Consider the following 26,806-nt stretch of genomic DNA (forward strand, 5'->3'; position numbering starts at 1 on the left):
CCCCCTGTGCAGGTACACTGTAAAGATGACTGCCTTCTAAAGTAAACACAAAGGAGGACACAACTGGAAGGGACAAAAAAAAATATCCTAGGAAATATTGACTTACTTGACTGCTCTGACCTAGGGAACACCTTTAATGACCCCATCTGACACATGTCCATATAGCTTTGCTTCATTCTTTGAAGGGTTTGAGCTTCCTGATGTTTAATATTATGCTAAAGAGGTGCTTTGTGATATCCATCAGGGACAATGGGTGTTTTCGCCTATGTCACTCACTTCCAATCAGATTGTGGTTGGGCCCGTTTTGTTTTCATTGATTCTATTTTACATATTGAGTCAAGACTCCAAGAAAAACATAATGAATAGAGAAAGTCCTGAGCTACAACTTCTAGCTCCTTCCGAACTTAAACTTTGCATAAGGGTAACATTACTAATTATATTTAATTTCAGGAAGAAACAAGGCAATTTAGCCTCGCTGGAGGTCCTTTGACTGAAGGTGAGCAAGAAAGATAGCAGAGATCATTGAGCCCCATACACCTCCAACACTATTCACAAAATGTCAGTACATGTCCCTTGTGACAAAGCAGTGGGTTAACATTTATTCCTGTGTTAGGACACTTCCATTAATAACTCTGGTCAATTGTTCCTTCTAAAATGTGTCTGAAGACCAAGTAAGGATTGGCTATTAATACTAATGCCCTTTTGAACTGTGAAGTCTGAGGTATGTTTATAGAACATGTTAGAAATGGGGTTTCTGGTTGGCTAGGGTATGTACCTAAGCCATGCAGAACTTTCCACTCTAGTCAGAGCAAGTGAGTTACACACCAAAGATGACCTGTGCTCACCCTCTGGTAACTTGGCACAGAGCATTCAGGATTATCCGAGGCAATGTGTAAAGCATTTGTGCAACACACTCCCAGAGTAACACAAAGGATACACCACAAAAGAGATTCCACAAGGATTATATATAAATATATACTTTATATTGTACATAAAGTTAGACAGAAAATGGCATGGATCATAAATACTGAGATTACTCTGCAATTACTCAGATAGTACTCGCTATCCTGTCCAATGCAAGAATAAAAACGAGACACATCAGAAAATACTTTGCAAATTACGGAGACTCACTTGAAGGCTCATGGGTTGCAAAACAACATGAATTATATACTCCACGCAACAGGTGCAAGTGAAAAGCTTACATGGCAAAACAAGGTAAGCCTCATATGGGTCAAAGCGACATGAATCATATACTCAGTACAAGAGATGCAACTTGTTTAGAAAAACACAGAAATCAAGATACATAACCATAGGGCACAGGAGCACCTGTGCTCCCACCAGGATAGTTACAGTAGACTTTGTGAGCCCTACTGAATTGATGCTGGATAGGCATAACAAAACGTAGGCCACAGGCACACCTGCGAGCCTACTACACATTTTATGGCAATTGGAGATCAACCTTCTCCTAATGTCAGGAAAAAGGCTTCCTAATGCTTAACCACTGAACAAGTGTCCCCAATGTACGTTATGCCAAGTAAGGGAGAGGCACAAACTGCAGGATTCATTGAGAAGACCTGGATAATGCAGTTTCTAAAAACACAGTGCATCCTCCATTGCCAACAATGAGCCACCTGTGAAGAAGAGCGGGCAGCTGTATCTCCCATCAAGAGACTCCTGTTATTCTTGCTCCCTGTGCTCATGAGGGATGCAGCAGTATGTTGTGGCACTCAGAGCTCAGCACACAGTTACAGCGACCTTTCCTCCCACATCTGCCGAGCAGCCAGCCACGTCGAAAGCCTCTGAGTTGCTGCCACCACCCAGTGTGCTGCTTTTGCCAAGGATTCTCCTTTGGTGTAGTGGTGTTTGAATGCACCACGAGACTCTGGCTCAGGAGGGCAACCAGCACTTGATCTTCTCCCGACACGCTGGAAATCGGTCACACACTGCCAGGGTGAAGTAAAAAATTCTCGCACTTGTCCTCAGGCAGAGCGCTTGTCCATGACTTCTGCCAGAGTTCCAGATTGGAGTCTGTAAGACCTGACATCCTTAGCGTGGTCTCCCCTTATCTTTTTGCCTCTGCTTCCCAGGTTGTTTCTATGTGTTTCTTACTCTTCTGACCAGTGCTGAAGTGCTAGTGCTCCCTATGTGAAATTGTATGTGTAGTTGACTTTTCCATAATTCACTAGTAAGTCCCTAGTAAAGTGTACTTCAGGTGCCTAGTGTCAGGAATCTCCAAGGTGCCTACTGCGTTATCTGTCCGCATCCCCAGGGATACGGGTTAAATCAGATCTCTGTTCTTGGTTAAACCTTCATGTTTCTAAGTAAACATAATGTGCTGTTACACAATTGGTTTTATCAATGCTTGTTTGCTAATGTGAGCAGATGTAGACATGTGCTTCTAATTGGGTGTGGTGACTCATCCACATATGGAAACTCAACTGCTTTCCTGATATAAAAAGCAGAGTGAAGCATGCACCCCTGCTTAGCTTTGTTTTGCTTCCTGATCTCAGTATCTGATTTGGCAGTCCAGCCCCTGCTGTCATCCTCGTAGTCATGGCTTTTGAGGCAATTATTTTCTTTGTTCCTGTACCAGCTGGCACCAGGCATTACTCCAGCATTCCAGAAAAGATTGCAGCTAAGTGACTAGTATTCTACAGCGAGTTTGTTCTTTGAGCGCCACGCTTTCCTAGAACAGCTGATGGATTTCAGACCTCGTATTTTGGCAGAGTGCTTATCTTGAAGAGACAAATGCATTTCTGAATATTCTACATTATTCTTGTAGTTACTTGCCTAAATGTGCTTCATGAAATCTGCTTGAGCTCAAGTACTACAAAAAGTGACAGTGCAATTTTAAAAGAGCATTTACGTGACTTTTCTTTCTCTAATAGCATAACTCTTGGATTTAAATTGTCATTCATGTCTGTGTTTCAGGTTTGAGGAACTTGCTTTTGAAGGATTTTTCACACACACAGTAAAACCAAACCAAACTGTGCCACCCTAACTGTTTAAACCCAGAGTGGATGTTTGTATTTCTTGGATTGTTTTTGTTCCTTTTAGTTTAACCCTATGCATGCAGGAAAGTTAAATGTGATATAATTAATGCCCTTGTTTGTCCTTCTTGTGCATGATAAGTGCAACCACAGTTCTAATTGTAGTGTGCAACAGTGAATTTCTGTGAAGCCAGCCCTAGTGTTGCAGTACTTATTGTTATGGTACTCAGTTTGGGTTTTTGGTAATGCAGCGCTAGTAATTATGCCAACAGTTATTATCCAAGAAAAGTGCTGGAGCGTCCCAGGGTTCTTCTGCTGCTTCTGTACCCATATCAGAAAGAGAGATTCAGTTTCAAGGAAGTTGAGTGCACTAACTCTTCTATCACTCTGTCAACAACGACCTGCCCTCTGAAGATACAGGGTGCCTGGCTGGACCGGCAAGACGTGGCAGTGTTTTGTCTCTTTCTCCTCCACTCCCCCTTTCCTTTTGGAACACCTGCCGTGGTTTCTGTGTCCACCAGGAAGTGCTGAGAGGTGTTCCAGGAGGTCGGGGGCATACCATCGCCCCTGCAGACATCGTGCTTTTCAGGTGAGCGGCCCGTCTCAACACCCATGGCCTGGATATCAAATGCTACTAGTGGGCCTGCAGCACTGATTGTGCCACCCACGAGTGGCCCTGTAAACATGACTCAGAGCAGCCACTGCAGTGTCTGAACATGCAGTTTTACACTGCCCATCCGAACTGGCAAGTGGAAACCTTCCCTCTTCATACATATAAGCTAGCTTCATGGGCAGGGTGCAGTTTATTCTAAAGGCGGGACATGTACTTATGCGTTTTACATGTCCTAACAGTGAAATACTGCTAAATTTGTTTTTCACTGTTGCAAGGTCTTTCTCTCTCATAGGTTAACATGGGGGCTGCCTTTCAATATCCTTAAAGTTTAGTTTCCCTTTGAGAACAGATAGAGGTATGGAGTTTGGGTTCTCTGACCTCAGAATTTAAAAATACATATTTTAGTGAAGTTAGTTTCTAGATTAATAGTTTGAAAATGTCACTTATAGAAAGTAGGTGTTTTCTTGCTTAAACCATTCTGTGCCTCTCCCTACTTCCTGGATTCCCTGTCTAGGTCCGACTGACAGTTGGGCTGTTTGTGAATCTCCTCTAGACAGTGACACAAGGGACCTGGGATGTAGCCTGCATATCCTGATGAGCCATCTGGTCTAGACAGGAGGGAGGAGTGGTCACCAACACCTGAATTGGCTGTGCCTGCCCTCACACAATGCAGTCTCCAACCCCTAGGTGTGTCTGGGGCCTGGCCTGGGCAAGGCAGGATCCTGTTAATGTTTCTTGGAAGTTGGGCAACTTCCAACTCAGAAAGGGGTGTAAGTAGTGGACCCAAAACCCCAGACTTTAGATTTCTTCAAGACTCACTTCTGGAACCAAGAGGAACCTCTGCCAAGGAGAAGAGCTGAGGAGAAATGCTGCCCATGCCTGTGACTGGGCTTTGTTGGGCTATCCTGCAGTTGCTGTTTCTGCCTGAGTAATGGGACAAAGACTGGACTTTGTGGTATATTACTGCTTGAAGAATCTCCAAGGGCTTGGGCTGAGCTTGCCCCTGTTCGGAAGCCTCAGGGCCATCAAAGACTTCCTCTGCTAGCCCCTGGACTCTCTGCTGAGACTCCTGCCCTGCCAAGTGGTGCCTAATCTAGTCCCTGCACCCTTGAAAGGAGAAGCTGGTGGAAAATCAAGAAAAACCAAGTGTGTCGACTTCGGATGACCCCGGACTGAGGCTACTGCTGGATGCCGCCTGCGCCTGGAGCTGTAGTCCTCGCTTGAGTGCGACGACCCCTGCAGGCCTGACCCTGCAGCAGCTCCACTGAAGTCCATGAGTCCCGAAGTGCTGTGTCACCGATGTTCGTGACACCCGACTTAGCCACACCACGCTGTGACTGCAGGATATCCATCCCACCAGAAGTGCGCAGATCTGGCACTTTGCACCAACTCCACCACCCTGCAGTAAGGACCAGACGCCGCTTCATGACTCCTTTGCTCCGCGATCCCCCGACTCCATGCCCCGGCTTGTTTCCTCATTTTCGTAAGGTACTGTACCTGAGGTCTGCATGACTTAGTGACTGGCGCCATTGGCGTCAGATTGTTGGGAACGACTGTCACAATGCTGTGATATCACCAATTCAAAAGAATTTGTTTCTGAGCCCTATATTGAAGTTTAATCTTTTAAAGGAGCAGTAATGGAACTCAACAGGATTAGTCATCAAATTACAGACATGGTGAACTGTATAACGAAAATGTGATATACTTGATTATATGTATGTATCAAGAGGTATGTAGTAGAGGCAAGTAGAGAGAAGAGATTACGGCTGAATGAACATAGATCAGCAATGAGAACCAAAAAGAAGAATGCACCTCTAGTAGAACATTATTTTGAACAAAATCATAAAGAAAATGAGCTCTGGTGGTGTATTTTAGAAAAAGTAAAAGGTACAATAAGAGGGGGAGATATAAATAAACAAACGTTTGCAATGCGATGGGTCTCGCGTTTGCTCGATTTAGGAGTTTACAATGCTAATAGCTCTAACTGGACTTTTCTTGCCACATAAATTGAAAATAAAAAGTAAAACTGTTTCACATAACTAACCAGACTTTTGTTGCCATATAAACTGAAAAGTAAAAGTTCCACATAAGCGAGCCGACAGCCGCCATCAGCGCAAAGTAGACACACAAAGTGAAATAAAGGTTCACTAGCAGTGAAACCTATTGGCAAAAGTGCAATTACCTATGTAACAGGATCAGTGTTTTGCAAAGCACTCGACTACTGCCCAGTGATATTGCATTGCTAAATAAAGAGAAAAAGTAGTTCAGAAACCGGATGGAAAACATTGAGTGTTGTTTGTTTTCAGTAGTTGGTCGGTGTGCTCAGGGAGGGCTAAACACCGGAAAAGGCATGACCTATGCATGCTTTTCACTAATGAAAGCAGGCTGGTTTTTAAAGGCAAGCCCACAAACCAATGAAAGTGACTGACGTGGGTGTGGCTAGAAGCCCAAAGACAGATTACATCACAGGATGGAGCGCTTTGCACTAGCCCCTAAAAAAGGAAAAGGCGAGAGCAGTGCTACATGTGTAAATTTATAACATATAAGGAAGGTTTGAACAACAGAGAAGAATTGGAATATCTGGTGAGGTAATATATACTAATGCTAGAACCATGATGGCAACAATACCATACTGGTTAGTCGCCATTGGTATTGCATCAGTATATGTATTATACCCTCCATTAAGCAGGAAGAAATATTTTGAGTACAGTGGTTTATTATTGGAGGGTATGAGTTTTTGGAATTAGAATTAGCAGAAATATATGACTTAAAAGGGCATTATATAACTTGGTTAACATCTCTAATCACAAGGGTCACTTGGTAATAAAGTAAAGGATGGGAGTAATGAAATGGCCTAATGTTAAAATGGTGTCCAAGTGTGACACCTTGCAGAAATACATATGGAAGCATAGTTCAACTTGACGTAGTTGTTATGATTAATCATATAAATCCTCTGAACATAAATATTCTATAAATGTCTTCAGGCCTATATGACAGATTAATAGCAGTGTCTGAAAGTGTAAGGGTGCGGAGAAGATTTGTTTCCAAAAATCTTCTCTAACATTTACCCGCAATCAAACTGGTGGCCATGCCCATTACACAAATACGGGATATAAAAAGGGCGGTAAAGATGAAACATTTATCAGCAAATTATAATTTTAATTGTAATTTAAACTTATTTGCATGGATACGTTGATCTCATCCTTCGAAAAAAGGAAATCATCACCCACTTAGGGCTGTCAGTAATTAAAATGGTGAGATCGGAAACTAGAGTAGATATCTGCCCACGTCAAGAACGTGTGGTATAAATAGGGTGGAAAAGATGGCGGCATTCGAAACAACAAGCTAATACAATACACAAGAGATTGTAAAACGCCATTTCACTGGTGAGCAGAGAAATAGAGGCATTTTCTCTACTGGGCATCGTTTAAGAGAGATTGAGATATATATATATATATATATATATATATAATTTAATCTAATCTAATCCAAACCAGTCTGAAATAGCTGTTCGTTCCACGCACACTACTGCCGGTGACGAAGGAGACCGTCCTTGGTTTACATAAATATTGAAAATATTCACCGCACTCCAGGAGGTATTTAAACACTCTATTTTATTGTTCCAGCAACCACCAATGCGTTTCAACTTCTGACAAGTCTTGCTAGAAGTCAAAAGGCGTTGGTGGTTGCTGGAACAATAAAATAGTGTTTACCTCCTGGAGTGCGGTAAATATTTTTTATATATATTTATATACATATATAATAGCTATGGGACAGATGCTGGTGATGGGGTGAGGTAATTAAAGGGGAGAGGGCCCCCGTTTGTCTTGTAGATCGCAACTGAGATACAGAACACGAAGGAAACGTATGGCGTGAATAGACTGCTGAAAGAGGAAAAAGTGCAGGAGGTGCGACTGGGGGACGGTTTGGGGTATTTAAATTGAACAAAATTACAGAATGGCAGAAGAGAATAAATGAAGGACACACTTACTACCTAATTGGTAGGGAACTTATAAGTTTCCATTAGGTAAAAAAGGGCTTGAGGTATTGAAATAAAAAATAATGAAAATATTTATTTTTACCCTTGCAGAAATAAACAATAACATGGAAGGCAGTGTGTAATTCGAAAATCAGATGCCATCATAACATAATAAATCAGTAAGTATTATGACATTTACAAGATAATGTTAATTTAGGGGTATGCTGGCACTTGAAAAAGATCATAGTACATTATTTGATCACCATAAAAATACTTGGGGACTTGGTGCAGTAAATCCAAAAAAACCACTAATTGTAATAAAGAGGTTCGTTTTTGCAATTTAAGGACTGGAGAGATGGTTTGGGATGATGGTTAGCCGTTGTTAAACCTTAGCCTTACATAGTATGGGTTGTAATACCAAATTTTTTTGTATTCCTTTTAGTGATTTGCTGTATATAGAGTTTTCTTTGTCCTGACGAAGGTGGGGTGACCCATTAAAAAGACCACCGAAACTCTGCATCAACACTTTTATATCAAAACACTTTTGTATGAGTAATCGCAAATTTTATTGTATAATGATATTGTGCATTAAGTTTTACAGACAAAAGTTTTCATGCAAAAAATCAATGAAGGAAGAATTAATATCTAGAGACTGGTTTGTATAAATTTGTATTTTTTTTAAACTACTACACGAGTATAAAAATAAATATAAGTATTGTTATAAATGAGAAAAGGGTTGAAACGGGTGTGCTTATTATTGTATGAAAGGTTTTAACACGCTATAACACAACCAGTACATCACAGTTGATAAACGATAGCGGAGTGCCAGCAACGCTCTTTGGGTAATGTACTGAAACATCCATAAATGGAGCTTTGTGTTTGTGTATATATATTAACCCTGTCCCTTTATTTGTGTAGGGGGTTCCTCTCCTTATTTTTTGGTAATCTTTTTAAAAGTCTTAACTTTGCCTGTGTATGTTGGATCTTTAACGCTTTGGTCTGGTTTTGTTTAGATACATTTCGGGTTTTTCCTCTAACCTGGTGTTGAGTCATTTTGTAGTGTTTTCACTGTATTACTGACTGTGTTGATACAAATACTTTACACATTGTCTCTGAGTTAAGCCTTTCGGCTCGTGCCAAGCTACCAAGGGGCTGAGCGGAGATTAACAGGGTGTGTTTCTCCTTTGCCCTGAGTGGAGTGAGGGTCCTTGTTTGGACAGGGGCAACCTAACTGCCAACCAAAACCCCATTTCTAACAGAATCCCACAGCAATGGGGAAGTCTTTAAGAACCCTGAGACTTCGGAAACAGAGGGTGACAATCAGCCGGCCTGTTGGAGAGCACTCTTGGGTGCACAGTCCAAAAATGCTGCAGGCCAGCACATAAGTCAGTTTGCAGAATGGTAGTCCCGCCTGCAGTCTGAGCAGGTAGCACAACAAGCTTGTAGTTCAAATTCCAGTTCCCCCTGGCAACCCAGCAGCCCACTGGCAATGTGCAGATGGTAGAACCAGCAGTGTCTGGTTACAAGTTCCATGCAGTGTCTGAAAGGTTGGGGTCAGAGACCCAGTACTTCTCCTCAAAAATGTCTTTGATGAAGGGTGACTTCAAAGAGAACCTTTAGAAGTGTGCAACAATCCCTTTCAGCCCACCCTGGCTCCAGGCGATTATTAAGGGGTAAATCAGCCCATTGTGTGAGGACATGACACAACCTATACAAACGTAAAGTGTGAACCACCTCTACTTTTCCCAGCCCAAGAAGGCTATTAGTATTTAGATGAATGCAGATGTATTCCCTGTCACACCATGCCCTTCCTGTGATGTGGCTGTCTAGAGAGTATGCACAAAGTGTAGCTATCACCCAGGCCAGAGGAGTATTGGAGACAGGCTGCCAAGCACCCAGAAGTATAAGCAAAGAAAAATGCCCACTTTCTAAAAGTGGCATTTCTAAAATAGTCATGTAAAATCCAACTACACGAGTAAGTAGGATTTATTGCCACTATTCTAAACATAGCAAACATGACAAAGATACTCCTTTCTGATCAGGAATGAACACTTAAAAGTGTATTAGGGAATTCCCAATGCTCACCTCTGAAAGGAGCAGGCCTAACAACAGTGGAAAACAACATAGGTTGTTTGTCACTATCAGGACTTGCAAAATATAAAAGTACATGTCCTACGTTTTTACTTTCACATCGCCCTGCCCATAAGGCTACCTAGGCCTACCTTAGGGGTGACCTATGTGTAGTAAAAGAAGGGTTTAAGGCTTGGCAAGTAGTTTTATATGCCAAGTCAAAGTAGCAGTAAACTGCACTCACAGGCCCTCCAGTGGCAGGCCTGAGAAGTTTGAAAGGCTACTTCTGTGGGTGACACAGTCCAGTACTGCAGGCCCACTAGTAGCATTTTTATTTACGGGCCTAGGTATATGGGTATACCACTTTACAAGGGACTTAAAAGTAAATAAAATATTGCAAACCAGTGTAAACCAATCGTACTATGTTTAGAGGAGAGAGCACATGCACTTTAACACCGATTAGCTGTGTGCCTAGAGTCCTAAAACAAACAAAAAAGAAGGTCAGGAAAACAGGATGGGGAAGGAAAAAAAGTTTGATGGTAACCTTACAAGAAGGGCCAGGTCCAACAGACCATAATTGTGATATTCCCAATACTATTCCAAAAACATCTAAAGCAATCTTTTGACTTAATAAGCTCTCCAAATTATAGGATTTTATTTAACTTGGTTAAAAAGGCACAATCCATATATTAAGTGGGCCATTAGAATGATTTAATTGCATTCACGGGACTTTCATTACCACTTCCATGCCAAAGTAAGTCCCTGGTCACCAAATAAGTAAGCTAAAAACTTTGAGACACCATTCTTAACTCTCTATTGTCGCGTAGGTTCTCATTATCCTAATGAGACTACTGGATTTGGGTGGCAGAATCACTTGGACTGCACAGGACTGTCTGAACCTGCTCCAGGTGATGCCTGTCAGCCTAATCTGGGTTTGTTCTGGCTAACTAGCAGTGCCTCATCTCCACCCAGGAGCAGGTCTGATTTAGGCAACCGGGCGCATGACATCTTTGACTCCTCAGGGGAATCATGGTCCCTCAGATCTCATCAGTTTCTCTCAGTTACATTAGTCTCACATGTGCAAGGACATTGAGAGGCAGAGTAAAGTTCAACAAGCTATTATTGAAGTAACTGCATCTTAGATAATAAAGCATGTATTGCAATAACTAGGGCAATAAAGCACAACAAGATTAAAATTGTGACCGAGTGAAACACAAAAATATCGCTATCATTGTGTCACTAAGATTGTGAAGGATAGTTCCAACCTAGGCTATGTTAGAGCACAGCATGATAAGCTCTAATTCTGCCTTTCAGGCTCCCCCTGGGAAGACCTCATCCCTCATACCTGAGCAAGAGGTCTTTAATCTACATAAGCGCTGCAGCGAAGCATTCAGCAAACAGCATACAGTCATGGTCATCTGGCTGAAATCTCCCTCTAACTTACAAGGGTCAAAGTAGTGTTTTTATAATAAAACAGTAAGGAGTGTGTATGTGTCTATGAACATTGGAGACACAGCATACCACTTTTGCGGCAACCTATCTCACTGCAGCCTTGAGAAAGCACAGAGTGAAATAATTGTCTTTATTGAAGAACGCCGTGCTGTCCTAGGCGAGGAGCAACTAGATAAAGAAAATAAAACAAGACCGCAAATGTGTCTTTATTAAACTAATATAACGAGGCTACAATAAAAACATATTTAGGTTAAAGTGCACAACGACAGGCCTAGTTAGCTAAAATAACTTGTGTAAAGCTATAGCTAAAATGGCTACACAACACTATGGGCCCCTCTGATTACAGCACATTTTCTGCAGTTTTTATTTTCCGTGGCTTCACTCCCTTACTCCTCATTGGGAGAATGACTTATCCCTGCCTCTTGAATAACTTTCTATCTATTTCTTATCAGAAAAAGAAAAACAGTTACTGAAAGTTTACTTGCAGGACAACCTGTAGAATTGTATTTATTTACCTCAAGGTGCACTAATCCTATAATTCAAATCAGTGGGATGTGTTCTTCCACACTTCACCAAACCCTCTGGCCACCAGGCACTATAAACATTTAGGCCCTCATTACAACCCTGGCGGTCGGTGATAAAGCGGCGGTAATACCGCCAACAAGCCGGCGGTAAGAAAAATGGAATTATGATCACGGCGGAAACCGCCAACACAGACTGCCATGGTGGTAGCAACAAACACCGCAGCGGTAACCGGCAACAGCAAGGCGGAAGACAATGTACCCCCTACAGCATTACAACAGGCCTATCTGCCACCTTTTCCGGGGCGGTACCAAAGCCATCAAAAGCACAGCGGAAACAATACACTGAAGGGAAATGACTCGACACTCAAGGAAGAACCACAACCCCATGGAGCCCGAGCTGCACATTTTTCCAATGCTGGTGTACCTCCTCATACACCAGGAACACAAATGCCGGCGAAGACGACCACAGTGAGTACTGCACCTAGCACACAAGGGGGGGGGGGATAAAGAGTGACACACACAACACCCCCACCCCCACCCCCAACACCATACACACAAACAGATGCAACAATATTACCTATGCACCTCGTAGCCCTCAGGAATAATGCAAGGACAAAAGAAATGGTTTAAAATGTGTAATAGTACAATTTTAGATAAATACATCCTTAAAGCAATAAACGATATGTACAATATACACAAAAAGAGGGACAATGCCCACGGGACCATAACATATAGACCTAGACCACATTTGACTCCTGCCTCAATATGGAGAGAACACTGCATGAGCATCAGGTCGAAAACACACAGGCACCTCATGGGGATGGGGAATGGGGGAAAGGGGCACCTCAGCCGGAAGATGGTACAAAGCCATTGGCCTGGAGGGCCCACCGCTTGGTCCTGGGGAGTGCAAAGCCACAGTCTCTCAAGTGGGTGGTTTGCCCACTGCTTGCTCCTGGGGAGTGCAAAGCCACAGTCTCTCAAGTGGGTGGTTTGCCCACTGCTTGCTCCTGGGGAGTGCAAAGCCACAGTCTCTCAAGTGGGTGGTTTGCCCACTGCTTGCTCTTGGGGAGTGCAAAGCCACTGTCTCTTAAGTGGATGGCTTCTCCACTGGTTTTGGAGGCGGCTTTGTGCCCAGTGTGCTTCATCCTGCCAAGGAGGGGGTGAGTGGATGCCTTCTTCCACTGGTTCTGGAGGGGGTTTTGTGCCCAGTGTGCTCCATCCTGGATGGTGCAAGGTCAGTCTCTCACCTGGTTGTCACGCCGACAGGTGTTGCAGGGGCCAAGATGCACTGCAGCCCATGTATTCACTACTACACACTGCAGCCCATGTATTCACTACTACACACTGCTCACCGGAGGTGACAGCTGCCCAGTGGATGGCAGTTGCGCTGCAGGTGGCACTGCTGTCAGTGGTGGGGGGAGCCTCCAGTCCTTCCCCTGCAGCCTTGTACGGCTGCCCACTGGGGCTGCTGCTGCTGGCGGTGGTGCTGCTGGCGGCAGGGCAGGTGGCGGTGCTGGCTGCTGTGCAGGTGGCGGTGCAGGTGGCAGTGCGGTCAGTGGTGGGGGAGGCTCCAGCCCTTCCCCTGCAGCCTCGGACGGCTGAAGTGCCATGGCTGGTGTTGTGTGCCCTTTCCTGCCCTTTTCAGATGGTGGTGCCTCCTTGCTTCTGCCAGCTGGCTGGTGTCCCCTTCTTGGCCTTGCTAGGTGATAGTTCCTTCTTGGACTTCGCAGGTGGTGCTGGCACACTGGCTGTGCTGATGGGTGCCTCCTTGGAGCCTCTCACACCTGCAGTAGCTGCACATTATTGTGATTCCCAATGGCTCTCAAACTTACCTCTTTAATATTCATGTTGTAGGTCTCTTTGTGACCCACTGGGAATCACAGAGAGAGTAAAAACACACTTTAGTATACTATTGTTTGCGATAACCAAATAGTGAATCCTAAAAATACACAATTTGGTAATGGCAAACTGTAATCTTCATACATCTGACCGTGAGTGATTTAATGATAGTCTGGAAGAGTATCTCTGTTTTAGTAATGCTTTTAAGATATCTGGACATTCTATCTGACAACAGTTGAATTCTCATGTAATGCTACTCACAGTGCCGCTAAGGTCTCTTCAATTTTCTATGTGACAGGCCTTGATGCTACAGTTTTCCTTTCTTCATCTTACATCGACTCTAGTTTCTGCAGCTGAAAGATAAAAGGAAATGCAACTCAGCAGTCTATGCCACTCCAAGATCAAGATGAAGAAAGTCACCAAATAATGTAGATCAGATATCTCTTCCTCTGTTTCTGATTCTCTTCTCTTTTTCTACCTGTACATACCTTGTTGTTCAAATGTCAGCCATAGCCTTTTGGTTCTTTCTTGTATTTCTCATCAAGTCAATTCTGTAATCTTTTACCTACAGTCATCTCAAACCTCGAGTATTCACCTGCTTTTTCATGCTTCACAACTTAAGCTTTACCTCGCTTGTCTGGTTCATCAAATACCTTCTGAACCATCTGCACTTATGGTACCAGTTAACTCTTGAATTTAGAGTGAAAGACATTTTTGATATTCTAAAATGTTTCATTTTCGTCTTTATTTTTTGAGTGAAATTGAGATGCTTCAAGTGAATGCTCGTGGGGAAATCTTTCATTATGCCAAGCTTTTACTGGCCCATTACTTCTTTTGACATCATTTAAATAAATAAGAGCTTCAAAAAAGGGGGCAATATTGTAACCAGGATCTCCTGTTCTGGTGTCGTCTCCTGTATCTCTGGTTCAGCATCCCCGATGCTGGATTGATGTGTGATTAACATCAACAATGGCAGTGTTGGCTCCTGTCTCTTAATTTCATTCCAGTGAAGCAGATATCCTCATGCCCTGTGCAGGTTGTGGATGACCTGCAACTACAAACAAGGAAAGCAGCGGTAACACACCAAATTTTCCCTGCCTTTACACAAGGCTGAGAGGTGACCATAGCGATGGACGATTTCTCAACCACTGAGGGAGCGTGAGGCAGGAGAAGTCTGTTGTTCAGACTACGCCATACCTAGAGTAATATTCTTTGCCTAGAATTTTCCATAGTATCTTTTTTTTTTTTTGGTCCTGAAAGAGGGTGTGGACGATCCTCTTATGTTTTCACTGCATCATGGTTACTATTTCTGGTGTGCCAATTCAAGATGGATTCCCATGAACATTCTCTGTCATCCCATTCTGTAGAAGACACATAAAAGGAATCCAGTGCCAAAGATGGATACATTGCAACACATCCAAAGACTAATGTTCGTCACATTCACCCACTTGCTATCATTTTTGTCCTTAATTTTTGTTTCAGTTATGTTTTTCTGCAGCTAACTGACGAATTTTAGTACCTAGTTTTTCAGTCGCTTTTCTGAATCCTGGTTCAGGGTTGCTTTGCGGTCTGCTATTCTTCTGCTTCCTTGTTTCTGAAATCAAGCACTTCAGGATTGTCCTGAAGGTTTTTACCTTTGCACCTATTTCATTCTTCAGGAACACTGCTACAGGACACGCAACATTATTCACATTCTAACTGTGCAGGTTGGCACCAAGGCTACCAAAAAGGATTGCCAGTTCGTTAGCAATTTAGATCTCTGCTAATGCCAGATAAAAGTCCAGACACATGTCCAGAAATTCAAATACTGGCTGTCCCAACACATGGCAAACACTGTTACTTGTGAATAAACTAAAATTATGGTATCCATGTACTGCCTCTAGCATAATGCATCTGATCACTCTGGAAGTAAGTAAAAAAACAAATGAATTCCCGGTCAATATGATATCATAGATTATGTATCTTTGCAAGATGTTAGCTACGTTTTTGATAAATTCTCAAGTATCAATAATGAATAAATACATGTGCAGTTGCAGAACTAGCCTTTCATGTGTCACCCCTGCTACTCATACATATCTAAGCCCAGCTGTCACCACCTGGAGTATTGATAGGAGATCTCAAAATTTCCCCCAGCACACCTCCCCTCCGTGATAAAGGAAGAATACGGTCCCTCCCCTCCACATTACCTTATGCGTTTCCTGATTATGTTAGTTTTTTTCCTATTCACATATAAAACACACTTTGGGCTTGATTACGACCTTGGCGGATGGGATACTCCATCACAAATGTGACGGATATCCAGCCCACCATAGGATATAATGGAACTTATAATATGGCGGGCGGGATATTAGTCACATCTGTGATGGAGTATCCCGCCCGCCAAGGTTGTAATCAGGCCCTTTGTCTGTTTATCTCTCCTATAGTGGCTTCACATGCCACAATGCTAACATGATTTCAGCCATATCTAGTGGTAGTAGTTCAAACCTGTATGTGCAGCAAAACAGTTAGGTCAATCCATCTATGGGTCCAAAAGCACATAGCCTATATTTGACTGGCTAGCACCATACAGCCCCACCCTCTTTATGATTTAAGGGCTAAATTCCGATCCCTGTGCAAATAAACAAAGGGATTAGAATTATGAGTTACACTTCACAGTTTTCGAGAGTTAATCCTGGCAGGTGCAACCTCCCGGAAATAATCAAGGTGAAAATACTCCGGGGAAAAAAAAGTCATAACACACTACATAAAATGCAGAATTCGGTGTGTTTAAAAAAAATTGCGCCTGCATTTTATGCCTTATTTTTCTGTTGAAAACTTGGAATGGGAGGTATTTACCCCCACATGGTAAACACCATGGGGTAATTATATTTACCACGTGTGGTAAATATCCAACTGTATCCGACAAACTTGCAATGAGGGCCTAGTTGGGTATTTCATCCTTTACCGCATGAAATCACAAGCCTCACAAAAGCACCTATTGATTTTGTGTCTTAGGGGAAAGAGGAACATAATTTGTGTAAGAATGGTTGTGGTATTTCTGTGCCCCACTGCTACTGTATTTCACCCCGAGTTTCTATAGCAGAAGACGACCAATTTGCGGTTCTCCTACCAGAGCTCTTGGATAGATTCCTTATGCAGGAATGTCAGATGCTATTACAAGCTCTCGAGCGCACAATATATCTCCATCCCACGGTTTCCCCTTACTCTACGCAACAGCCGACAACAGCCATGCAAACTGCTCAGCTGCAACTGTTCCAAGTCGAATAATTACAACTTGTCAGAAAGAATTAATTTTCCCATTTCTCATAAAGATGTGTAAAAATTACCATGTTATTATACACTGACACTCTCTGGAGGCAGACACAAAATTTAATTTTGAATTCTTTCCGCATATTAAATTAAATCCATAAATAAGAGTTTAGGCATTCACTCGGAAGCATATGTTCGTAGGGAGCGAAAGCCAACACGCGCCCGGCTGTAATGGCTGTTGTAATGTTTTAATAGCTCGCTTCTTCTAAGCACCAATAAATTTACATGATCATAACAGTCGTGGGCATACAGGAAGCCCATTACTGTCTGGGCACCGGCATCCGCGCTAACAGGATGGAAAAATGGGGACAGAAAAAACTCTTCTATAAAATTAGGCAACTGAACTTGTCAGCTGCTCCACAATTGCATTTTTAATGTTGTGGTCAACTGGTCAAAACAAATAATAGGATAAAATATCCCAATGTATTTCAAACCTCCTCCTGCCATTACCACAGCAATGTCTCTCTCTCTCTCTCTCTCTCTCATGGAGGAAATTCTTGGTGTGTGATTTTCACTATCCCATTGTCCTCTGTCAATGGTAACCTACACTTATTTAGCAACACAAACTGGGTCTGAGGTGGAGAGCAAAATAAGGATGGATTAAACCCAGATCTATGACTGGGGTGAGTGTTTGAAAAATGTCAACACTCTGTCCATCATTTTATGTGTGATGTTGCTAGGTGTGCCATAAGTGGCTAGGGTATGCCCAGATGTGGGTCAGTTGCCTGCTGCGCCACTGAATGAGGGGGTGATACCCCAAAACCGGTCCCAGGATGCTTACTTCAGGTCCAGGGAGGACTGTTCCCGTGGGGAGCAGGGTCAAGACACATTTGCACATGTCGGGGTCCAAAAGGTATGACGTGGTGAGCAAAATAAGAACAGATTAAGCACCGATCTGAGCTGAGACAGGGAGTGAGAGTTTGAAAAGTTTCAACACTCCGTCCATCATTTTATTTTGTAATATTGCACCCTAAGTGGCTAAGCTATGCCCAGACGTGGACTCCCTGCTTGCTGCACCACTGGATTCAAGCTAGCCTGGCTGTTGAGGCCCCAGGATTAAACCCATATCTGTGAGTGGGGGTGCATGTTTGAAACACTTCAACACTTCGTCCATCATTTTATTTTGTGATGTTGCCACATACTTATTTAACATTACTGAAACCCAATATGTTAAAAAGTGGTCCTGTACACAAATACTAAATCACAATTGCTCTTTAATTGATTGTTAGTGCTTTGACCCTGGCCTTTGCATTTATTTCCCTTCTCAGTATAAGGCTGCTGAAAATAAGTGCTATCCATGTTAGGGCTATATTTAATGTGAGCATTTAATGTATGTTGGGTCAGGGTTCTGTGTGCTCCGTGAGAAGCGTATCTTCATATTCTGACCCTTTCCAAGTCTCGAGGATAAAATAATCAATACAGTCTTTCATTCATGTTTTTCCAAATGTATTCAAATATAACTGTTATTTGAAGTAATAGAACTTACTTGCCCTTCCTTGCTTTACCTTATTTGCACTTTGTTGTGTGCCCGTGGAACGATTTGAGTACTGTTTGGAGCAATTAATATTGGGCGATTACTACCAGGAATAAATAGATCCTTCCTATAGGCATAAATAAGTCTGAAATCAGTACCCATATATAACCGCATGACATATGGCCTGATTGATGCACAGCAACACAATGTTGAGAGGACAGAAGTGAAATAGATTGGAAAGTACAGTGAGGATCTGGCACCATATGAGATTAATTTTAGCAAGGCAGCTGCACTTTCATATTTCACCCTTAAAGACCTTCGTCATGTCTCTCAGCAGTTTCCCACATTGTCAGCTAAAGTGTCTTTAGCCTCGTCTTAGGCGGTGAGGAGGCGGGTATGGGAGCAGAGGCCAGTCTAGCCTCTTTGTTACTCCTCTTACCACACTACCTCATGATTCTCTTATCCATATGTCTATAAATGAATGTACAGACATTCAGCCCTTTCCCAGCATGTTCTGACAGACATTTTTCTAGAGTTATGAGCTTCATTTCCATGCATTGAGGAGCAATTAGCTCTAGTTCCATGTGGTTGTTGAGCAATTAGCTCTGGATCTCTGCACGTCAATTCCACCCATTATTATTAGTATGTATTGTCTCCATTTGTATATTTTGTGCAGGTTCTACTTTACCTTTCTGACCTATTTACACATGGCTGCTTTTATGTTTGTAAAGCTCCAACTCTAAACTTGAAATATTTCATTGTTTGTTCATCTTACCATAGAACAATTGAGCTTTCCCTAGAGGACCCAATCAACAGTTTTAGCAGCAAACTTTAAACGGACCGTTAAAGGTAGGTGGATCAAAGGGTACTAAAAATTTTAAAGTCTGTAAATGATCATTTTGCAATAAAGTGTAAAGAAATGTTAACTTCTTCATCTGGAAAAAATTGTTGCGCTATCTGGATGAACCGGGCTTTCCACTTCTCCATCATCTAAGGATGATAGGCTCAGAAAGGGCTAGGAAATTTGAGTTTGAGTTGAAAGTTGGACCATGTGAATGCGCCTCATCTGGGTATTCGGAGGTATCAAAATGAGCAAGCGCATTGATATCCTAACTAAATTATCATCTAACAAAATTATTGTTTATTAATATCGTTTATCACCACATTGGAGTTCAGTACAGAAAATCTACTCTCAGTGGGATCATAGTTTTAAAAGCAATATTTAGGACACCATATTTTTTACCAACATTTTTGCTAACCATATTCTGACATACAACTACAAACGAGTGGGAGGCACAAGTATTTTAATGAGATTTATTTCCAATGTCTTAATAGTTTCTCTTAAAAAAAATAACACAGTTGTAAGCAAAAAATACCAGTAAACAATACACGTTTAGAAAACCTGTCACTACATTGTTGACTAAAAATTCTGAAAAGTGTTCCTCTGCATAAATACTAAGGGCCTGATTTAGATTTCAGTGGAGGGGTTACTTTGTCACAACAGTGACAGATATCCCGTCTGCCAAAATCTAAATCCCATATGAAACAATGGGATTTAGATTTCAGTGGATGGAGTATCTATCACAGTTGTGACTGGGTAACCCATCTGCTGAAATCTAAATCAGGCACTTAATCACAATCTGTCATTAATTGATTGCTAGTGGTTTGAATCACAATCTACGTTTTAGACCCTGGCTCCTGCAGTAACTTTCATTCTCATTATAGAGCCGCTGTTAATACGTGCTACGCACATTTGGACTATATTCAATGTGAGTATTTAATATAGGGTGGGTCAAACTCTGCTGCATATTCCATTCCACACCACTTTTTGTGTGCTCCCTGGGATAAGTGTCTTCATGTCCTCGCCACCTTCAAGTCTCAAGACAAAATAATTAATTGCTATATCCTTTCATTCATGCTTTACCATATGCATTCATCATATTAAAATATAACTCTTATCTGAAGTAATAAAACTCATTTTAGTTTTCTCTCTTTGACTTTATTTGCACTTAGTTGTGTGTGCCCCTTGTTTGTATAGACTTTCCGAACCAGTCTGACATCAGATTCAACATATAGCTCGTTATAAGGCTTCTGAACAAATGTAAAACAGAATATTAGAACTACTTCCAGGGATCAGTATAAATAGCATACCATTAAATGACATCTCAACTCACAAGCACATTGAATGTAATCATTAAATACCTGCAGATTTGAATCGCTCTTCTCAATTCCTATCCACTTTCTTGAAATAGAGGGAATTTATATCTCCAGCCATGATCAGCATGCTAAATCCATGTGGTTGTACCCAGAAATTAAACTCCCCATGCATGTAGTTTTCAGTTTCCATCTGAATTGCCTCTTTAGTCTATATGCATTTCAGACAAAACATAGAACTTCTGGACATGCATTCACATCCTCCTAATGCACACATGTGGGCATGTAATCATGGCTGAAGAATTCCTTGCATTTTCTAGAGACCTGTCAAGCGGCTGGGCTGCCACACTATGTGAACACTGACACATTCTAAGATTGCATTGGACTACAACAATATTTATAAAGCAGGCAAAGCCGATCTGAGACGATTTACTGAACAAGAGATCACTGATGAAATACAATTTTTATAGAAATGCTAGGCCTGCAGTAGTTTTCTGAGCTAGTAGCCAGTTTGAGCCACCATGTCTCAAACAGTAATTTTCCTAATCCTAAAGGAGCAGAATCATCTTTTTGACTGAAATAGCCGGCACCCAATATCTCTGCAGAAGGTTGACTTCCTATTCTTATGAAAATTAAGAAATACATTTCATATTAACATAATCCCCCATCAACATGCTACTTTATTTGTCTCAAGATTCTCCACTGCCCACCTGAGATGCCTCATGCATAACATGCACAAAGTTCCTATACTGGGCAGACACACCGCATATGTCCATCAACAGTGAAAAAAACTTTTAATCATGTGACTGGACTTATCAACTACACAATCTTAAAGAATTTGCTTATGCAGCAGAGATGTGGTCCTTAGGGGAAAGAGCTTTATGTGAGACCCAGAAAGATGAGGGTTGTGACTGGTCAGAATTTGGTGCATCCCTTTTTGCTGGAAAAGGACAGAAGACAGAGGTACCCACTCATTTCTACTATTAGCATGGTATTGGAACCACTTACATGCTGCATGTTAGAAATGTAGCCTCTAGTTTGCAGTTATTTGCACCCTGTTCATGCAGGTACCCTCACTCTAGTCAGGGTAAGGGAGCCACACAGTTCAGATAACCCCTGCCCACCCCTTCATATTTTGGCAAGAGCAGTCAGGCTTATCACAGAGGTAATGTGTAAAGTATTTGTACACACACAGTAACACAGTGAAAATGCCCCAAAAGTACTCCAAATCAGTTTAGGAAAATAGCCAATATTTATGTGAACAAAACAAGACCAAAATGACAATTATCCAACATAGACTAGCAAAGATACCCATTTTTAAAGATTAACTCTGAGAAAAGTGCTTAGAAACACAATAGCTCCATCTGGGGCTATCCCCATGTCTTGGCAGAGTCATTCCCAGCAGTCCGAGATCACTTGCGAGGGAGAGTGGGCAGGTCACGGAGTCGCATGGGCCCCAGGTATAGTACCTTTGGAAAATGAGGAAACAAAGACGTTGCATTGAGTTGGGGAAGTGAGGCGTTGCTGGAGACAGCGCAGCGAAAGTTCCTTACTGTTACCGGGGAGGTGAAGCATTAGTTCCTTACTGCTAGGCAGGGGAGGTGAGGCATTTGTTCCTTACATTTGGGTGGGATCGATGAATCCAGCAGGTCAAGACACGAGGTGTCGATTTTGCAGTGTTAGCATCACACAACAGGGCTACGGGTACTGCAGCGGAGTCTGGTGTCCCAGGCATCAGGGACACAGCACTTAGGATTTGTGCTGTGGTGGGACTTCAGAGGCACTGTGGCGATATTGGGCCTGTGTGGTTGGTTGTGGTTGTTGCACTCAGCGGGGATCGTGGCTCTGGTGCAGGCAGCTGCATGGAGTCGGACAGCGGCACTGGTTCTCAAGTTGCTCTGGAGTTGATGTACATGGTTTCTTCTGGGTTACATCAGGACTCAATCTGAAGAGCCCAGGAACTGGATTTAGCACCACTTGGTGAGTCAGGAGTCTCAGCAAGAACGCCCAGGTGCTGGCAGATGAAGTCTTTAATGTCCCTAAATTTTCTAATAGGAGGCAAGCTCAGTCAAAGCCTTCAGAGAACCTTTGGAAGCATGATGTAGAAGGCAAAGTCCAGTCCTATCACTCCCAGGACAGAAGCAACAGGCCAGCACACCAAAGCAACAGGCATTGTGGCAGTCTCTCCTATAGCATCTAGCTCTTCTTCCTGGCAGAATGTCCTGCATCAAGAGGTGTCCTGAAGTTATGTTCTGAGAGGTCCAATACATATACTCATTTCTGGCTTTGAAGTAGGCAAACTTCAAAGGAAAGTATTTATAGTGTACTGGCCTCTGCCTTTCCTGCCCTGGCCTCAGACACACTTCAGAGTGGAAGGACAGGTATAGTCCTAGTCAGGTGCAAGTGTCAGCTTTTCCCACCACTCTAGCCCAGGAAGACCAATCGGGATATGCTGGGCACACCTCAGCTCCCTTTGTGTGACTGTATAGAGTGAATTCACAAACAGCTCAACTGTCATCCTGACCCATACGTGTATTCCAGGAAGAGGTACAAAATGGTTAAGCGAGAAAATGCCCACTTTCTAAAAGTGGGAGTTTCAACCTTACAATTTAAAAACCAACTTCACCAAAAGATGTATGTTTAAACTATGAGTTCAGAGACCCCAAACTTCAAATCTCTATCTGCTCCCAATAGGAAATTACACTTAAACTATATTTCAAGGCTATCCCAATGTTACCCTATGGGAGAGAAAGGCCTTGCAATAGTGAACAACAGATTTAGCAGTATTTCACTATCAGAGCATGCAAAACACACCAGTACATGTCTTACCTTTTAAGTGCACTGCACCCTGCCCATGGGGCTGCATTGGGCCTTCTTAGGGGTGACTTACATGTAGTGAAAGGGAAGGTTTGGGCTTGGCAAATGGGTGTACTTTCCAGGTCGAACTGGCAGAAAGATTGCACCCACAGACACTGCAGTGGCAGGTCTGAGACAGGTTTACAGAGCTACTCATGTGGGTGGTACAGTCAGTGCTGAAGGCCCACTAGTAGCATTTGATCTACGTGCCCTGGGTGCACATAAAGCACTTTACTGGGGACTTACATGGGTACACCAATTTCCAATAATATTTTTGACAGAAAGCACTTGTATTTTAGCTCTGGTCAGCAGTGGTAAAGTGGCCAGAGTCCTAAAGCCAGCAAAAACGAATTTCCACACAGGATCAAAAACAGGAGGTTAGAAGCCTAAAAGACAGGGGAACCCATGCCAAGAGCTGACCGGTCTAACACTGCATATGATAAAATCAGCCAATTGAACACCTACCCAGGGACATGCTTGTCTTGCAAATGTGTTTTCTATGCAGACTTCAATTTGTTTCTGATTATCACTCCAGAAGACAAACTACTACATATCTTGAAGATTACCAAGCATTTCAGCTCCACTTTTGAAAACAAAATAATCTGAAGGAAGACTTAGGGAGAGAAGCTATCAGCAGAACCACCTGACTCAACAATTCTCAATAAGATGCTGCTTCGAGAATCGCCTTCATGGATTTTATGCAATGTTACCTGATATCTCTGAAGCAGACAGTGTCACGTGTCCTTTGGACACTTACTCTATATAACAACCCATTTTATATTTTAAAGAGTGGATGTACAAAAGTTAATCTTCAGCCCTCTGTGCCTCCTGCTGAGCATATTGCAGGCTGAGGGCCATTCAGTTGAGAGGCCCTAAAATTTGTATACATTTCCCAGGGTTAATGAGTGAGAAGTATACAATGGGAGGAGTCCATCTTTTTCCTCCCAGTGTCTCTATCTTTTGGTTTTCACCAGCTTCGGATTGTCAGATATTTAAATCTTCTCTTTAGGGGAAAGGGCTTCATCAAACAAGGGTCTTTCTCCCTCAAGCAAATTCCATAGAAGGGTTGTGAAATTATTATCTGTACCTAAATTACCCTCTTCAGGTAAATAGGGTAAATGGCTAGATTGACCAAATGTTTTTCTCCAGAAGGAGTTACAATTGGGATTTTTGCTAAGGCATATTCCTTTTGATCCTCCTGCATGGATCTAATTATAATTTTGTGGTGAGGAATAATTTGAGGCACAATTAAGGCTTCCCTAATTATAGACTGTCTACATCCTGAGTCAAATAGAAATAATACCAATTTGTGATTCACCTGAAGAGTCATATAGCAGCTTGGGTTGATTTCCTGAATGTGATACATAGATCATTGCCCCAATTCAATCTTCATTGATTCCTCCTTGTGCTTTTTTTTTTCTTACAGAACCTAGTGATTTGGCCCCAGTCACCAAACTGAAACACTGGGGACCAACTGCACTGCAAAGAGATGGCTAAATTGGCATGACTGCTGGTGCATCATAATGCAATGACACCTGTTGTCGAACATTTCCTTCTGTAATGGGTGGCAAAGTATTTTTAACTGAGTGACTCCACAGCCAGTGAGACTGACTGGGCATTAGTAAATGTATTAACCATTTCATAGAATATTCAACTATTGATCTATTCTATTCTATTCTATTCTATTGGACTATTGATACTCAACTATTAATCTTTCCCTATACAACTTAAGTTGAAATATATCTTTGTCTACCCCATGTCTCTCAAAGATAACTTTTTTTTAATGTCTTGGTATGAGGTATTTCCCATAGGCTTTAAATCCTGCCTGAGTGTCACCAACCAATAAGGGAGCCAGGTACTTCAGCCAGTGATCTTGAGGCCAGTGCTTAGCTTGCGTAGCTCTTCCAAAATTCACAAAAGAGGCCACTAGATCCTCACCTAGAGTGAATTTGTGTAGGGTAATTGCCAATCCAATGGGAAGTAATCTTTTACTTTGAGCCAGTCCATTAGTTAACTGGAGTTGACTTTCCGAAACCTTATTTAGCTGGTCAGCTTGATTTTTAAAGTTTTTGTATAGGAACTCCTCTCCTGATCAGCTGAAGGCCCACTCTAATTTTTTTTGCTCTTTCACCAATTGTTGCACAACATATTCCATCATGTAAGAGATAGAAGGAATCCCACTTCTGACACCATTTGCTAAATTGATAAGGCTCTGGAGGTAGAAAACTCTTATGAACCATAAAATAAATTATAGGAACACGTAAATAGCTTGTCATTCTTTTAGTTTCTTTATCGATGTTGGTTTCCTCTATTTTTTGATAGACAGAAATGAGGGTCAAGATCAAAACAAACAAAGGCTTTAAGGTTAGATCAGAATAATTTGATTAACAAATATTTTTTTAGTCTGAGACCAATGTATGAGCCCTTCTCTTTCTTCTCCTTTGTAGGTTCCTACCACTTGGGACCGGACTGCCTCAGGAAAAAGAAAATATGCGTAGGTGAGTATTTACTCAGGTACCAACTTCTCCTTTCTCTTTTACTACACAATTTTTCCTCTTGCAGACACACAAAAGAATGTTAGTTTTCCTTCCTCTCTGTCTTGGTCTTTCAGTCGTGGGTCCTGAGTCCCTTCAACAAACTCTGAGATAGTGAGAAGATTGCAGAGTTCTTTAATTTTTTTTTTTTTTTTTTTCCAAAGGCATTTGTCTTTCAAATTAGTTAAGTGGTTATGCAAGGGTGCTGGATTGTATAGACATATTGTCCTTGAGACTCAGACAGAAATAAAGTTGCAGAGCAAGCAAAAGTTTGATCACAAAATAAATAAGATGACAAGCATTTCTCAGGATGCTACATTTCATTTTTGGAGCACATGTCAGTCAATCAATGCTAGGCTATTTTACAGAAATTATGAAACTATGTTCTATTAACACATTCCTTTGTTCAATCCAAATTTAAAAGATGTATTTTTAAATACCTTATTCAGATTTTTACCGTACTATTTTCTGCCTAATGCTAAGGTTGTCCTCTGTGTCTCAGCTGTTGGGTTGTGGCTTACTGTGATGTATAGTTGTCAGTCACAGCCATTGCAGATAAGGTGCAAGGCAAAGCAAGCTCTACACTTATGTTGAAGGAATACCACTTGTTAGTTAAGATAGACACCGCCTGTAGAAGGCTGGCCTGGTTTGTAGTGGTACCAAGGGGTACTTACACTCTGCACCAGGTCCAGTTATCCCTTATTAGTGGATGGTAGAAGCTGTGGGTTCTGCAAGAACGAAGGGGACTAGGGACTTCCCCTTTGGAGGATGGATGTCCCACATCGTGAAGAAGCTTGCAGAGGTGTTTCCGTGCAGAAAGACCGCAAACCAGCCTTGGTAGCTGCAAGGGTCGTGGTTAGGGTTTTTGGATGCTGCTGTGGCCCAGGAGGGACCAGGATGTCGCCAATTGCGTGAGGAGACAGAGGGGGCGTCCAGCAAGACAAAGAGCCCACTCAGAAGCAAGCAGCCCCCGCAGAAGTGCTGGAACAGGCACTACGAAGAAGAGTGAACC

The 26,806-nt window shown here is 42.2% G+C and overlaps 1 long non-coding RNA gene across 2 annotated transcripts in view; it reads left to right on the forward strand.

The window, feature by feature from the left end:
* LOC138288517 (uncharacterized) overlaps positions 1-8,207 on the forward strand; it is a 45,544-nt gene extending 37,337 nt beyond the window's left edge. For both annotated transcript variants that reach the window (XR_011202428.1, XR_011202429.1), the window contains exons 2-3: positions 7,694-7,761; positions 8,025-8,207. This is a non-coding gene — a long non-coding RNA (uncharacterized lncRNA). The remainder of the gene's footprint in view (positions 1-7,693; positions 7,762-8,024) is intronic.
* Positions 8,208-26,806: the final 18,599 nt, after the last annotated feature.

This window comes from Pleurodeles waltl, chromosome 4_1, assembly GCF_031143425.1.
Source record: "Pleurodeles waltl isolate 20211129_DDA chromosome 4_1, aPleWal1.hap1.20221129, whole genome shotgun sequence".
Lineage (NCBI taxonomy): Eukaryota > Metazoa > Chordata > Amphibia > Caudata > Salamandridae > Pleurodeles > Pleurodeles waltl.